The sequence below is a fragment of the Zonotrichia leucophrys genome, chromosome 6 (assembly GCF_028769735.1).
Source record: "Zonotrichia leucophrys gambelii isolate GWCS_2022_RI chromosome 6, RI_Zleu_2.0, whole genome shotgun sequence".
Taxonomy (NCBI): Eukaryota; Metazoa; Chordata; class Aves; order Passeriformes; family Passerellidae; genus Zonotrichia; species Zonotrichia leucophrys.
The window spans coordinates 15,319,086-15,332,028 of record NC_088176.1 but is presented as its reverse complement, the minus strand read 5'-3'; the positions used below and the strand labels follow the sequence as shown (position 1 = coordinate 15,332,028).

Sequence of the window (12,943 nt, the reverse complement as noted above, 5' to 3'; positions counted from 1 at the left end):
GGCGGGGCGCGGAGAGGCCGGGCCGGGCCCCGGGAGCGCCGCATCCCCGGGAATGCTGGTGCGGGTTTGTTCCGCTGGATGTGTGGAGGTACACCACCTCCGGTAGTCAAGGATGTGCAAGTGATGTCGATTTAAAAAGCAGCTAATCATCTTTGTTGCTTAAGCCAGTTTTAAAAGTTCTTGACATTTGTTATTGCCGTGTGCTCCTGCACGCCGCTCTGAGGTGGTGTCTGTGGGAGGCAGCCGGGATGGTTGTCAGTATCAGAAGCACGTTCTGAAAAGTTAAACCATGATTTACTGTGAAACAGCTGTTTCACGAGTAACAGTGTTGCTCGTCAGAATTTTTTTGTTAATATGTTTTTATTTCTGCTTGATACGGAATCCTTTACCACAGCTCATGGAGCAAGTACATTAAATATTCTTGGCCTATCTTTTTTTGTGTTTTTCTTTGCTCTGTGGTATCTCTTTTCCTCAAAGACGTCCTTCAGTCTTCAGTAAGTTCTTTGGGGCAGCAGTTCTGAGGTGCCTCATTTATGGAATTTACAAATCCCCTTTCTATATGCTGCTCATGATGCATTGGATGTATTGGATGAGTCTCTTGGTGCTCAGTATAAACAGATAGATCATGCCTCTTCATTTCTTTCAGTATTATTTAACCTTTGACCATTTTTTAAAATTTCCTGCATAATCACTAAACATCAGCACTTATATTTTTAATTGAATCATTCATTGAAGTTCATTTTAATCTGAGCCTTTGGGATGTCAGTAGAAACTGAAAAGGACAAGAGAGAACATTTTGTTAATAACAATGCTGCTATAGATCAGGAATAGCTCTTGGTTTTGAATGTGTGGATTTGCATAACCATAGCTGAGAGCGGAGTCCTTTTTGAAAAGGGAAAACTTGCATCAAGTGATTTGGCTTGGACTTTTTACAAATAAATATTTGTGTTTTTTTGAGGGATGCTCGTAAGCAGTTTGGTTATATTGATAGATTGAAGGAAGACGAAGTAATCGTGGCTGAGCCGTGCCTGTAAACCAAAGATCTTGGAAAGGCGATCTTGACTTTCAGAAAAAAGTTAAAACAGCCCTCTGAACAACATCTGTGTTTTCTGTTCAGCAGTACAGTGTGACACTACCCAATACTTCTCATCCAATAAATGTTAAATAAAGGTTTGAATGTGGTAGATTCTTTACAGCATTTCACCGAAATCGCTTTACACTGGTTTTTGAAAGAACGCAGTAATACCCAGAAGCAAAGTAGATTAAATAAAGTCATTAATTTACTTTCTTCTATGTGGGGGCGAGTCTGAGCGGGGCGCTCCGGGCGCGGCCCTGCCCGCCGCCGCCAGGGGGCGCCGGTGCCCCGGGCTCGGCGCTGGGCGCGGCCCGGAGCCGGCCGTGAGGGAGCGGGCACCCCAGGGCGGAGCGGCCGGGCCTTGCAGCCCCTTCACACCCGCGCCAACCTCGCCTGGGAAAGCGGGACAGCCGCTGGTCAAGCAGTTAGTGTGTAGGGAAAAATATATCTGGGGTTATGCTCCGCTGGAAGCTTGTACTGAGGATGTTGGTAGACGACAAATAGAATGGCTTGTAAAACAGAACCTGCAGGAAGGTAGTACAATAAAAATACTTATTTACATATTTCCTGCTATTGTGCAGCAAAACTTAACGAGTCTGTTAGGAATGTATTAATTTTATTTTTACGTGCTTACATTGAACAGTCCCATTGAACTTGGTGGCATTTCCCGTGGTTTAAGGTAGAGGTTTCTGGGTTTAGTTTTCTCATTCTCTCAGCAGCAGCAGTAGTGACTGCAGATGCTGTGTGAGGTCTTTCTGCTGGGGAGGGATTCTCCCAAACCTCTGTAAATACTTTCACTGCCCTAAATGAGGAACCTGTGCTGCTGTCTTGGCCATCCTCATCACCTCAGCCTCAACTTTGCACCTACCTGAGCAATGCTGGTATGGCAGTATGCAAAATACAGACTGCCTAATGTTGGAAGAGTACTTAAAGAAAGTATCATTTACTTGTTCTGCAGATCCATTGTATTGTCTTTATTGGGGACTGAATAGTGCCTAGACAGACCTGTAATCTGACCCATTAATTTTTTTTTTTCTGTAGCTTCTCTGCTATTTACGCTGTGTCATAAGGCAAATTGCACTGCTATTAACTGGAAAATCTGGTCTAGCATACATGAGGTGCATTTAGAGTGACAGTTCTGTACCTTGATCTACACTTAATGGAACCACTGTGAATGGAGCATCTGGTAGAACAAGTTTTCATGTAAGGACATGTAAGGACATGTAAGTATTTATTTTACTGAGATCAGTAAGGAAACCTGTATATGTATTCAGGTATATTATTAAACATATTATGAGAAGAAAATAAGTATACAAATGGCTGCTCACTTGTATTGTGTTAGTAGTTGGAGGAAGTGTGTGGAACTTACTAAGACAACCTCATGTCTCGGTCCTGCTGGAGCTGCCTGTGACCCCATTTAAGTGTCTCTAAGTTTATGTTCACAAACAACCTCTCTTCACAATCCTCCAGCTCTTGGAGCAAGTCCAGGATGACAGTGCCTGCTACAGCTGCTGTGCTTTTTTCACTCAGGTCAGGTTGGGCACATCTGCCTGCCTGAAAGCGGGGACCAGAACTAAATTCAGTCTTCTGCAATTTCCAATTGACTTTCTTCCCCTCTGTCCACACATTCTTCATTTATCTTGTGGTGATTTGTTTCTGTTTCCTGACTAAATAGCTTCCTTTTGTTTCTTCTCTAGCACCTGTGGATTGTAAACCACATGCTGGAACACAGATAAACTGGAAATTCTACAAATATTTTATAAAAATATTTTAAAATTGCAAGCATGTCTTCAGAACATCACTGCTTTTCTTAAAGTGCTATCTGATCAATATCAGATATTCATCAAATGCTTAGCATTTGGGTACCAAATTGATCTTAATCCCAAAATACAGTTATCTAATTTACTCACACTGTGAATATCTCTGCTTTGCATGGTCCTGATGTAATAAGGTTCAGAGAAATACTATTGCTTGTAGGAGGGTTGACATCAACCCTCAAGGACTGAAAACATAAGAGATTGTATCGATGACTGAATGACAGAATATGATTATTCAGCTGATATAAATCTTACTTTAAAAATCACTTAAATTACAAACCTAGCTGATAAATTTAATTAAATATCTTTTAAGACTACTAATGTGTTAGTATCAGATAATAGTACAGGAAGAATTATCATGTGTAGTATCAGTAATGATATATTAAGCATATGAAAATTTGGATAAAAATTAGACCTTAATGTAACTGTCACCAGATGGATAAACTGTTATCACACAGAAGCACCTTTTGTGACATCAGTAGTAAGTCTGGATCATATAATCACAGAGTCATAGAATGGTTTGGGTTTAAAGATTATGTGGTTCCAGAGCCCCTGCATGGACAGGGACACCTTCCACTAGATCATGTCATTCAGAGCCCCATCAAACCTAGCCTTGAACACTTCCAGGATGGGGAATCCACAGCTCATTATTTTTAATAATCTGAAATTTGAGTATTTTTCCTCCCACTTACCTGAAAATTATCTAAAATAATTGCTGAGAAAAATCTGCTGCTGGAAGGAGGCACTCATACATAATGGTGCAGATCTCTTAATGACTCAGTTATGAAAATTTGCATTTGTAGCCATTAAAAAGTCATTGTTACTTAAAAAATGGGGAGTATGTCTACAAAGTATAATTGTTCTTCATAGTCACTTTGAAAATAATTTAGATGTCAAATGACTAATGCCTGAATAAAAGCAGCTAATGCTCTTACAGGAGCATCTTTCTGCTCTTTTGTAGAAATGGTGAGTGGCACTTCATTAACTGATGAAGTGTTACTGGAATAGCCACAGGGAAGGTTGTGAGGTGCTCAGGTGGTTTTAAAATTACACCAGTCAAGGTGGGCCAGTTTACTTTTTTTTTTAAATATAGTTTGTAAAATGATTTGAAGTGAACGTAGCATGCTTTGTACTAATAGTGCCCAAGCCCCTGACTGTACTCTTGCTGTAATAATTTCTGTTACAGCTACAGTAAGTGACAGCTCAAAAAAACCAGATGAAGTCTGGGCTGGGTTTGGAACACCATGTTCTTATCCTGAAAGGAGACACCAAGGAATATGGTATTTCCTCACCAAAAAGAGTCCCTTTGAACTCTGATCTGACAGGCTGTTGATACTGACCTCCAACTGTTTTGTCAAGTATTTGTTTGTGGAGCATGTTTTCTGAAGGTTTTAGAGAATTCATTTTTTTCTCCTCCATTAACTCTAAATTCAAGAAAGCATCCTCCTTCAGGGAAATACAAGCTCATCAGCAATTCAGATGTTAGAATGCAGGTGAGTTGCTATGGCTGTGAGGCAGAAAAGTATAAATTTTGTTTGTGGTCCATTAAAATCAAGTGGAAGTTTTACTTTATTTGGAGGGGCAGAGAAGGTGACTTTTCAAATATATTGAATATATATATATCCACACACAATCATATTGAGTGGCTTTTTCTATTCTGTCAATAAATTTTGATTTAGATGTACCTTTCTTTCTAGATGAAGAAGAAATGACATCCTCTGATGGCAAACTCATGCATGCTTTATCACGGGCACCTGATGAAGGAAGTGCTTTCCTGTAGCTCCTGTTTCACAGGTGATAAATTCTGCTTGATGCAGCTGGTAATGAATTGTATATTTTTAAGTTTTATCAGCGTTCTCATCTGTTAGAATTTCATGCTTAGATCTGTGGGAACTGTTTGTCAGTTGGTTTAGGGTTTCTTAGTGCTTCCTAGTTGATTTTTTTAAATAGCTATAATGTTAAACCAGGTGACCTGATTAATCTGTCAGAATTTGAAATGTGTTCTAAAAATTGCCTACGTTATAAGAAATTTCTGTTGCCATTTGTTCCTTTAAATGTTCTGCAATTAATGATAGATGGCTTTATTTTAATGTGCCAAGAAATATCAATGCAGAAATAGCTACTGGAATTTGATGGCTCACTCACAGGCAAATTTATCAAATAGGCTCAAGCAGTTGAGTTTGATCCCAAATATCCTAAGTATTCATGTATGAGGGAATCCATATATGATGGAATTGATTATGGTAATGTTTAGCAGATTTTGATAGTCCATCTTCACACGTTTTTTAAAATGAAATACATATTGTCCATACTGCAGTAGGAGTATTACAGGGTAATTGTAGATACTCTTAATATTTTTCATGCAAGTTCTTTGGCTTCAAGATTACAAATAACAGGGACCAAGTTAAGGCTTGTTGTGTTTTTAGAAAGTCTAACAGATAAAAGCATGGGAACAAACTGAAGCAGTTATCACAGTTATTTAAAACCCCAGAGCAGAACTGTTGCCTGAGATTAGGTCTCATCCCAGAATAGCCCAACAGAGGAAGCTGTATCTCCTGCTGCAGTGGCAGAGGGGTCACTTGTGTGCCTGGGATAAAGGTCCTGTCCTCTCCAGGACCCCCAGATGTCCTGTGAGCACTCAGTAGCTCTGGGATGCTCTGAGCACAGTGGGTTTATTGCATGAGCTCAGATGAGCCCTGGGGAGCTCAGGCCTCAGTTCTGAGGGCTGTGCTGGATATTTGTGTGTCCTGTGCAGCTGCCTGTGCTCCCTGTGTCTGATGCACCTCGTGACTCACAGGTTATTAGCAGTAATATCTGATAATCCAGTGAAAAGAGACAAAACAAATTAAATTGTTTTGTAAGAAACATCTTTCATTTGCAATACTACTTCTTAGAAAAAGACGTTTTAAAAATTTTTGTAATGCAGAGAAATATTTATGTACAATTTAAAGTAAAAATATACATATTTTTCTACTTTTCAGAAATTCACTTCAACAAAAAAAGTATGAACTTGTTTAAAACTAAAAGACATTGCAATTAGACCTGATAAATAATTCTGGCTCAGATAAGCCATGTTCTGGCATATGCTTATGCTACTGCTGCTAGTCAGAAAGATATATCAGAAGTCTTGAAGAAGTTTGTGTAAAGTCTGTAAAGGTTAATTAAGGAAAAAGTTATTTTGAAATTGAGGCAATTTGTAAAAACCCTCCAGCTTTGCCCTTACATTCTTTCACAGTATGCAGGATCCAGGGAACAAAACATTCCAAAATACTTTTGAACAGCTGCAAGAAGAATTTAACTTTGTTACTGAAAAAGATATTAAAAAGTCTAAATGCTTCCAGCTGTTGCAGTAGTAAAACTTGTGTTTATAGGGAGATACAGCATACAGTATTTCAGGAATTTGGTGTTTCAGATACAGTCTTTGTTTTAAACTTATATTTGATAAGTTGTGTTACATTTAATCTCTGATTTTTTAATATTTTCTGAGTCAATCTTTCCTGTTCTTTTATATGTTTATGTAGCAGAGAATTTTGTTCATTATCAACCTAAATGCCAAGTTAGAGCTATCTATACTTTCAACACATTTGGATTTACTGTAATTACGAGCATATTAGATATATTAGTTAAGAGTACAAATTAAAAATCCAGTAAGAATTTTATTATAGCTTGCAAAATGTTACTTATAGGTATTAGATACATATTGAAATGCTATGGTACTTTGAAGAAAATTCACAATTTTTCTCTCAAATATTCGCAAAGTGAAGCTCTGGGTAAAAACTTTAAAATGTAGTTAATACCCAACATTTTGATTAGATAACTGCATCTGGCATGCTGATTTTTGTAGACTGCAATCCTTCACATTCTTGACTGGTGGGATTGTATATTTATGAAACTTTGTGACCCCTCACATGGAGCTGCCACAATTTATCATGAGCTGGAGCTCTGAGGCAGAGCAAGAGTCAGCAAAGGCAGTGGCATTACAGCAGTATGGGCATTATTCCTTTCTAATGGTTTGGGAAAATTTCTGGGTTCTCTAAAGTGTGAACTCTTCAGCTACATTTAGAAATTTCCAAAGGACTCTGACATCCTCTGAAATATTTTTGCAGTTGAAATGCTGGAAATTTTTTTTCAAAAAGCCAACTGGTATGAACTTCTGTCTTTTCCTTCATTAAAAATTCTTATTGCTCCTCTTTCAATTAGTTGTTTCAAAAATTGGATATCATGAGAATATATCTATCACACCCCTAGAAGAGTTGTCCTAATACTTAGATATCACAATGCTTTATTTCTGTCATGTACTCCAGTTTCAATTTACAATGAATCAGCTTCCTGGACTCCTTTGTGGTGTGCCCATATCTGCTAGTTCAGGATCCCATACTCGATATGTTCTTCTTGTGCAGAGCTGATAGGCTCTTGGTGGCACTCTGTGTTTGGGAAGTTAAATTGACTTTCTTCACTCTGTCTCTAGAATGCAAGTTTTCTTGTAAATGTTTCTTGCAACTCTTTCTGAAGCTTTCCCATTCATTGAACTAATAAATTAGGGATATTTTTTTTGGTAATAAATATTTTCATAGTGCTCAGTCTTTATGGCAAGATTAGCTATGAAATTAATGGCTTTTAAAGTGTTTTCATGCAAAGGATGGGTATATTCTGGGAGTTACTAGTTTTTGAGGTCTATTTTTATAGAGATTTTTTTATAGTTTCCTGCCAGTGTTTATGCTTTTCTTGATAGCTGCTGATGAGGCCTGAAAAAACTGTGTGAGTTCCCAAACCATACAGAGAACATAAATGGAAATAAAACCTGTGATGTTTGATACAAACAACTGACACATAGACTGATAGTTTGAAGTATCTACTATCTCAATTCTCAAACCCTTTGTAGCATGGCAACCTTGAAAAAAATCCCTTCCTGACTAATGATGCAGTTGTTATCTTTATAGATATTATAAAATTATTTTATACCCTTCTTGTAAACAGATGTGTCCACATGAGTGCTGTCAGTGGCAGCTGTACACAGGGCTGTTCATCACATGCTTATTTGAAGAGGTGTAGATTAAAAAATTCTGGTAATTCCAAAGAAATTATAGTTGCATGAGCAGATGTCAGAAGCAGCTGAGTTACCTATTCATCTATAGAACATCCTATGAGTGAACTGCCAGGTACAAAGGGAGTTGGAAGGTATCAGTAGGTGGCAGAAAAACACTGGTATTGTGGCTTTACCTGTGTAACCAGCACCTGACATCTCTGCCTTTATAATATTTTAAAGTTTTCATCTTTCCCTGTGCTGAGCTCCAGACCCCTTTGCAAGACTTCTGTTTCCATGTTTTCAGTTATGACAGCCTAGTGCTGTGTTACTGTTCTTCAAATAGTTCAAATCTGTCATCAGAGGGAATTTTCCAGATGCTTTGATGTGAAGCAGACAGCTTCTCTTTCCATGAGAAGGGAAGTTTGAGGGGTGGTGAAATGAGAAAGTGTTCTCAACACTAAGAACCCTTGAACTGATACCAAAATTGCTCTAGGATACTGCAGCCATCATTTGGAATACTTATTTTGCTCTTCTGTGGTTTTGATTTTTTTTTTTTTTTTTTTTTTGCTAGATGTCATTTTTGTATCAGTTTGAAAAGGTGAACTCTGAGCTTAGGACTCTTGAGTCTTTGATCTGCACAGCATCATTTTGGATCCAGCAGTGTTTACTTCAAAGTACAGTAATATATGAAAATCATGGCAGACTTCTGTGGGCTTTGGAAATGATATGACTGCATCAACTCTGTGCTCCATCTTGAGCTAAGGAAACTGGCTAGATCCAAGCTAGCATATGAGAAACCAGTTCTGCTATCTGTACCAGCAGCACTGTTGGTTCTTGTTCAATCTGCCAACAAATAGTTTTAGCTTTGTGTTCACAGTTATATCATCTTTGCTTTTGTTAGAATGTGTTTCAGTTTCACATTGGCCACTCATATGAGAAAGAACTGGATTGGATCAGTTATCAGTCTGTTCTCAGCTCCTCTGGAGCAATTGAAAGTAATGCAAACTTAAATATAAAATATTTCTGTGGTATTTGTAAAACTCTGTAGGAGCTTTTGTTGTTATAAAAGTAAGGTGATAAGGTTTTCAGAGGGATGACACTCTGCAGAGTCCAGTAGTACATATTATAACAGCAGCTCCACTGTATTATAATTTGTGAGAACTCTTGGTGTCCCTGGATGCCTTGGAGCTGGTATGAAGACAGCTCCCTACTTTTCTAGCATGATTCCAAAAAAGGCTCTTCCCAAAACCTTTTTAAGAAGCATTTCTTTGTCTGATTTGTGACTACAGTGAAAGGTGCTGGCATATTTCCCTCATGGAGGCTCAAGGAGGAACTGAAATTAAGTTTGTCTGAGCAACACAAGGAATTCCAAGAATATAAAGTTCAGTCACAATATTTGGATTTTAGTCTATTCAAGCTCCAGACTCTGTGTTCAGCCACAGCTGATGACTGTCTTGAGCACATACACAGTAGGAAGTTGGGAATAAAAAAATTATTTAAGGGGTTTTTAGCATATGGCTGTTTGAAATAAAATGTTTAATAGGCTGTTTTAGAATCCTTTTATTGAAATAAGTTTTAAATAACTTTTTCAACTTGAATAGGGGCATGGAAAGTGAATTGCAGAATACTAAATGTCTTAACATAATAGAATAGAACCATAGAATGGTGTAGGTTGGAAAAGACTGCCAATTCCATTTCATTTTACAAGTTCCTGAGATTGTCAGTGTTTAAGTGCATCATTCCAAGGTACCTGTTCCACTTCTCTGAGACTAGAAGAGTGTTTCCCAAGATAATTTGTCCTCCTGGGAAAAGTCCACTACTGCTCTTCTTGTCAAGTGTTGGTGTCCTTTTACAGAACTTAGCAAGTAGAATCCTTTGAGGAAGATATAAATAACTAATTGTAGTGGATTTTATGTGACTATAGCACAAGTTTTACTTGGATACACCTTGAATTAGACATTTATTTCCTAATGCCTTGGAGCATGTAATATTATTTACCTACATAATTTTCCTCTGTAGTTAGGCTTTGAAGTTACAAATCAAAGTAATTTGTCTGTTCTAGTTCATAGGATACTGAAAGAAATAGTTCTTCAAAGAAGATGTATTTCTAAAAGAAATGTAAAGCACAATTTCCAAATAGAGTAAATAATAACTTGTGGTTTAACAAAGGAGGAAAGAGTTTTAGTCATGAACTGTATTAAAAGTGTTGAATGTGCCACAAGAGCTATTGAATGTTGGTCTAAAATAAGTTATTTCAGCATCCAGTAAAAAAAGCAGAATTTGTGAATTTCACAGATTCCCCAAACATTCTGAGCTGGAAGGAACCCACAAGGATCAAGTCCCACTCTTTGACTGACAATTTAATACTGTAATTGACAACTTGCTAGTAGTGGCTGTGGAAGCTGAACCAGTAAAATGTAATTTTATCACAATTCCTAAAGGTGTTTTTTCAAGGATATGTGCTTTTGTGTTTTAGAGCTAAGTCTTTAATTCAATAAATGTTTGCACATCTTTATTTCTGTGCCTGGGAAAGCATACAGCACATGCAGGGCTCAGCAGAACTGAGCATACACATCTATTATACCACAAAGTTGTACTGAAAAGTAACTGTATCAAGTCTAGGAAAGTGCTCTTCTTTCTGCATTTAATCAGATTTACTGAGTGGAAGGTGCAAGAAATCCCATCATAGACCCTATTGACTAATTTGCATTAAGAGATATTTCTTCCTTACCTCCATTAGTATTTGGCTTAAATCCTGAATGATTTCATTAGCTATGTAAGGGCTTAATCTCTTGAAAATCCTGCTAAGCTCTTGCCCTCATTGAAAGCTGTGATAATTTGTTCTAGTTAATTTTGATTTAAATATATAGCCTTTCAGTTCTAGTTAATCATCTTGGCTTTTTTTTTTTAATAATAATGACAAGATGAATAAGAACACAATTTTTTTCTTTATTTTATTATTTTGCATCCCTCTGCTGTTTAGTCTTAGAATCTTCTTTTAAACAATACCACTTTTTTCAATTTGTCAATGCAGTCACTGCAATTGTAAGTGAGGTAAAATGAAATACTTATGGTAGTTAATGTCTTTAATCCTGTTTTTTCAACCTAAAGGAATATTTGAGACAGCTATGATTTTTGCTGTAATTATTCTTTTGACATATGAAAGACTTAGATTTATTCAGAGTTGTCCTGCACCTTTTTTCCAAAGGAAAGAGAACAACTTGCAAAAGGTTGTAGAAGAAAATGCTTCTTTAAATCTGTTTTATATTACTGCAAGTATGTAAGGAAGCTAAATAGTGTTTTTAATTTCTTTTCTCATGGAAGTATACATAATTTCTGTTACCCATTTTGTGTTGATATAGGAGGGAAAATTGCATTTGTACTAACTCCAGAAAAATTCTTTTGGAATCTCTTAGTGGGGCTGTATTGCAAGGGGATGTTATGAGCAGTTTGATACTTTTTTATCCTCTCCAGAATACTGACTGCATTGTGAATGGGGAGAATTTAAGAATGTGGTGATAGGATGGTTTCCTGTTAAAAAAACCCAAGGCATGTACTAATATCAAGTATAAACAGGAACATATAAACAGGGATGGCTTATGGAAACAAACAAAACAGGCAGTTTTTTCCAGGAGAAAGTGGCAATGGAAGTGCTGCCAAGCTAGTTTTGTGTTGTCACAGTCTGGCTGATCAAGGAAGTGGAAAAAATTCTTGATGGTCTCTTGTAGGTGTAGTGCTGCATACTTGCTGCCTTTTTAGCAACCAGCTCTCCCAAGCCTGAGGATACTTTACAAGGAACTCCCAAAGGAGTCTTACAACCACCTCTGCGTAGTGGGAGGATCCCTTTGGAGCACATAACCCAAACCCAGGCACAGAAGTCTGAAGGGGACTTTCCTACCAGTTAGAGAACCCATTGCCCAGTAGGGCCTTATCCAGTTTTCCCATTTGCCATTCAGCTGTTTTTGGATGTGTGGCCACACACCTACTCCTTCATCTGTCAGTGCAGATAGTCTTCAAGGTATTCATAATCTCTGCTAAAAGAGAATGGAATATTGAAGCCCTTGGGAGATTGTCCTTACTGCACCACAGCAAACAGGAGCTAAGATAAGGGCTGAGATGGGATGCAAGTCAGGAGCACAGAACTGCTCTCCAAAATACAGGCACTTGGCCTGGAAACTCAGGCTTTGTGGTATTTCTGAAGAATTTCTACACCTCTGGAGATCTGCAGCAGTGCTGTCTGGAGTGTCATCCATCCTCCTGCAAAATCTGTCCATCCAAGCATACAGAAGCACTTAGCAAAGCCTTGCTGCTCTTTGTGTTCTTAAAATAAACAAATCAATAGAGAACTCTAAGTAACATATCTGATAGTTGTTGGAGAGGGTAAAGCAGAACACCATTTGGCAAAATCTTTCATGACATCATGTTAACAACAGGCAGATTGACAATCTGTCCTCCTCTGCATGGAGTCTCATTAATAAATCTGTAGGTCAGACTGAAGGGAGGGCAAGTGTTGAAGTTCCCAGTCTGGTGAGCTCGAGTACTGAAATACCCATAGTGTAACTGTGCATACAATAATTTTCAATTACTTCTATTCAATTTTATGTTTTAATTTTCTAAGTTTCTAGGCAATGCTTTACGTATTTTCTTTGTTTTCTTCAAGATGATAAAGATATCTAGATACCTGAGGGTGCATAGAAGGAGGAGTTTAAGGAGAAAATAATTATGCAGTTACACATTGTTTGGTTTGGGGTTTTTCTTTTCAATGTCCAGTAGCCAATGCTTTCCTTTGTCAGAATGCATGCCTTGTTTATTGAAGTTAGAGAAATTTCTTACATTACCTTTAATTCCAGGAAAGAGCAAACAGTCTAAAGTAAGCTTCACAATTGTACTTGTGCCCTAACTTCTAAACTATCATTGAGATGGAGACTAAAAACAGTGTGTGTTTTGTTATTGCTGCTTTACTTGCTGTTTCAAAAAATTGCTGTTGACCATCTTTTAATACAGGATGACCAACTGGGCACTTGC

General features: G+C 37.6%; 1 long non-coding RNA gene across 2 annotated transcripts; it reads left to right on the top strand.

Moving 5' to 3' along the window:
• The first annotated feature begins 30 nt into the window (after positions 1-30).
• On the top strand, positions 31-12,399 carry LOC135449328 (uncharacterized). Of its 2 annotated transcripts, none has more exons than XR_010440724.1 (4): positions 31-88; positions 2,117-2,298; positions 4,590-4,686; positions 11,647-12,399. It is a non-coding gene; the product is annotated as an uncharacterized LOC135449328 (long non-coding RNA). The 2 variants fall into 2 exon arrangements; XR_010440723.1 differs by lacking the exon at positions 31-88 and adding an exon at positions 1,478-1,609.
• Positions 12,400-12,943: the final 544 nt, after the last annotated feature.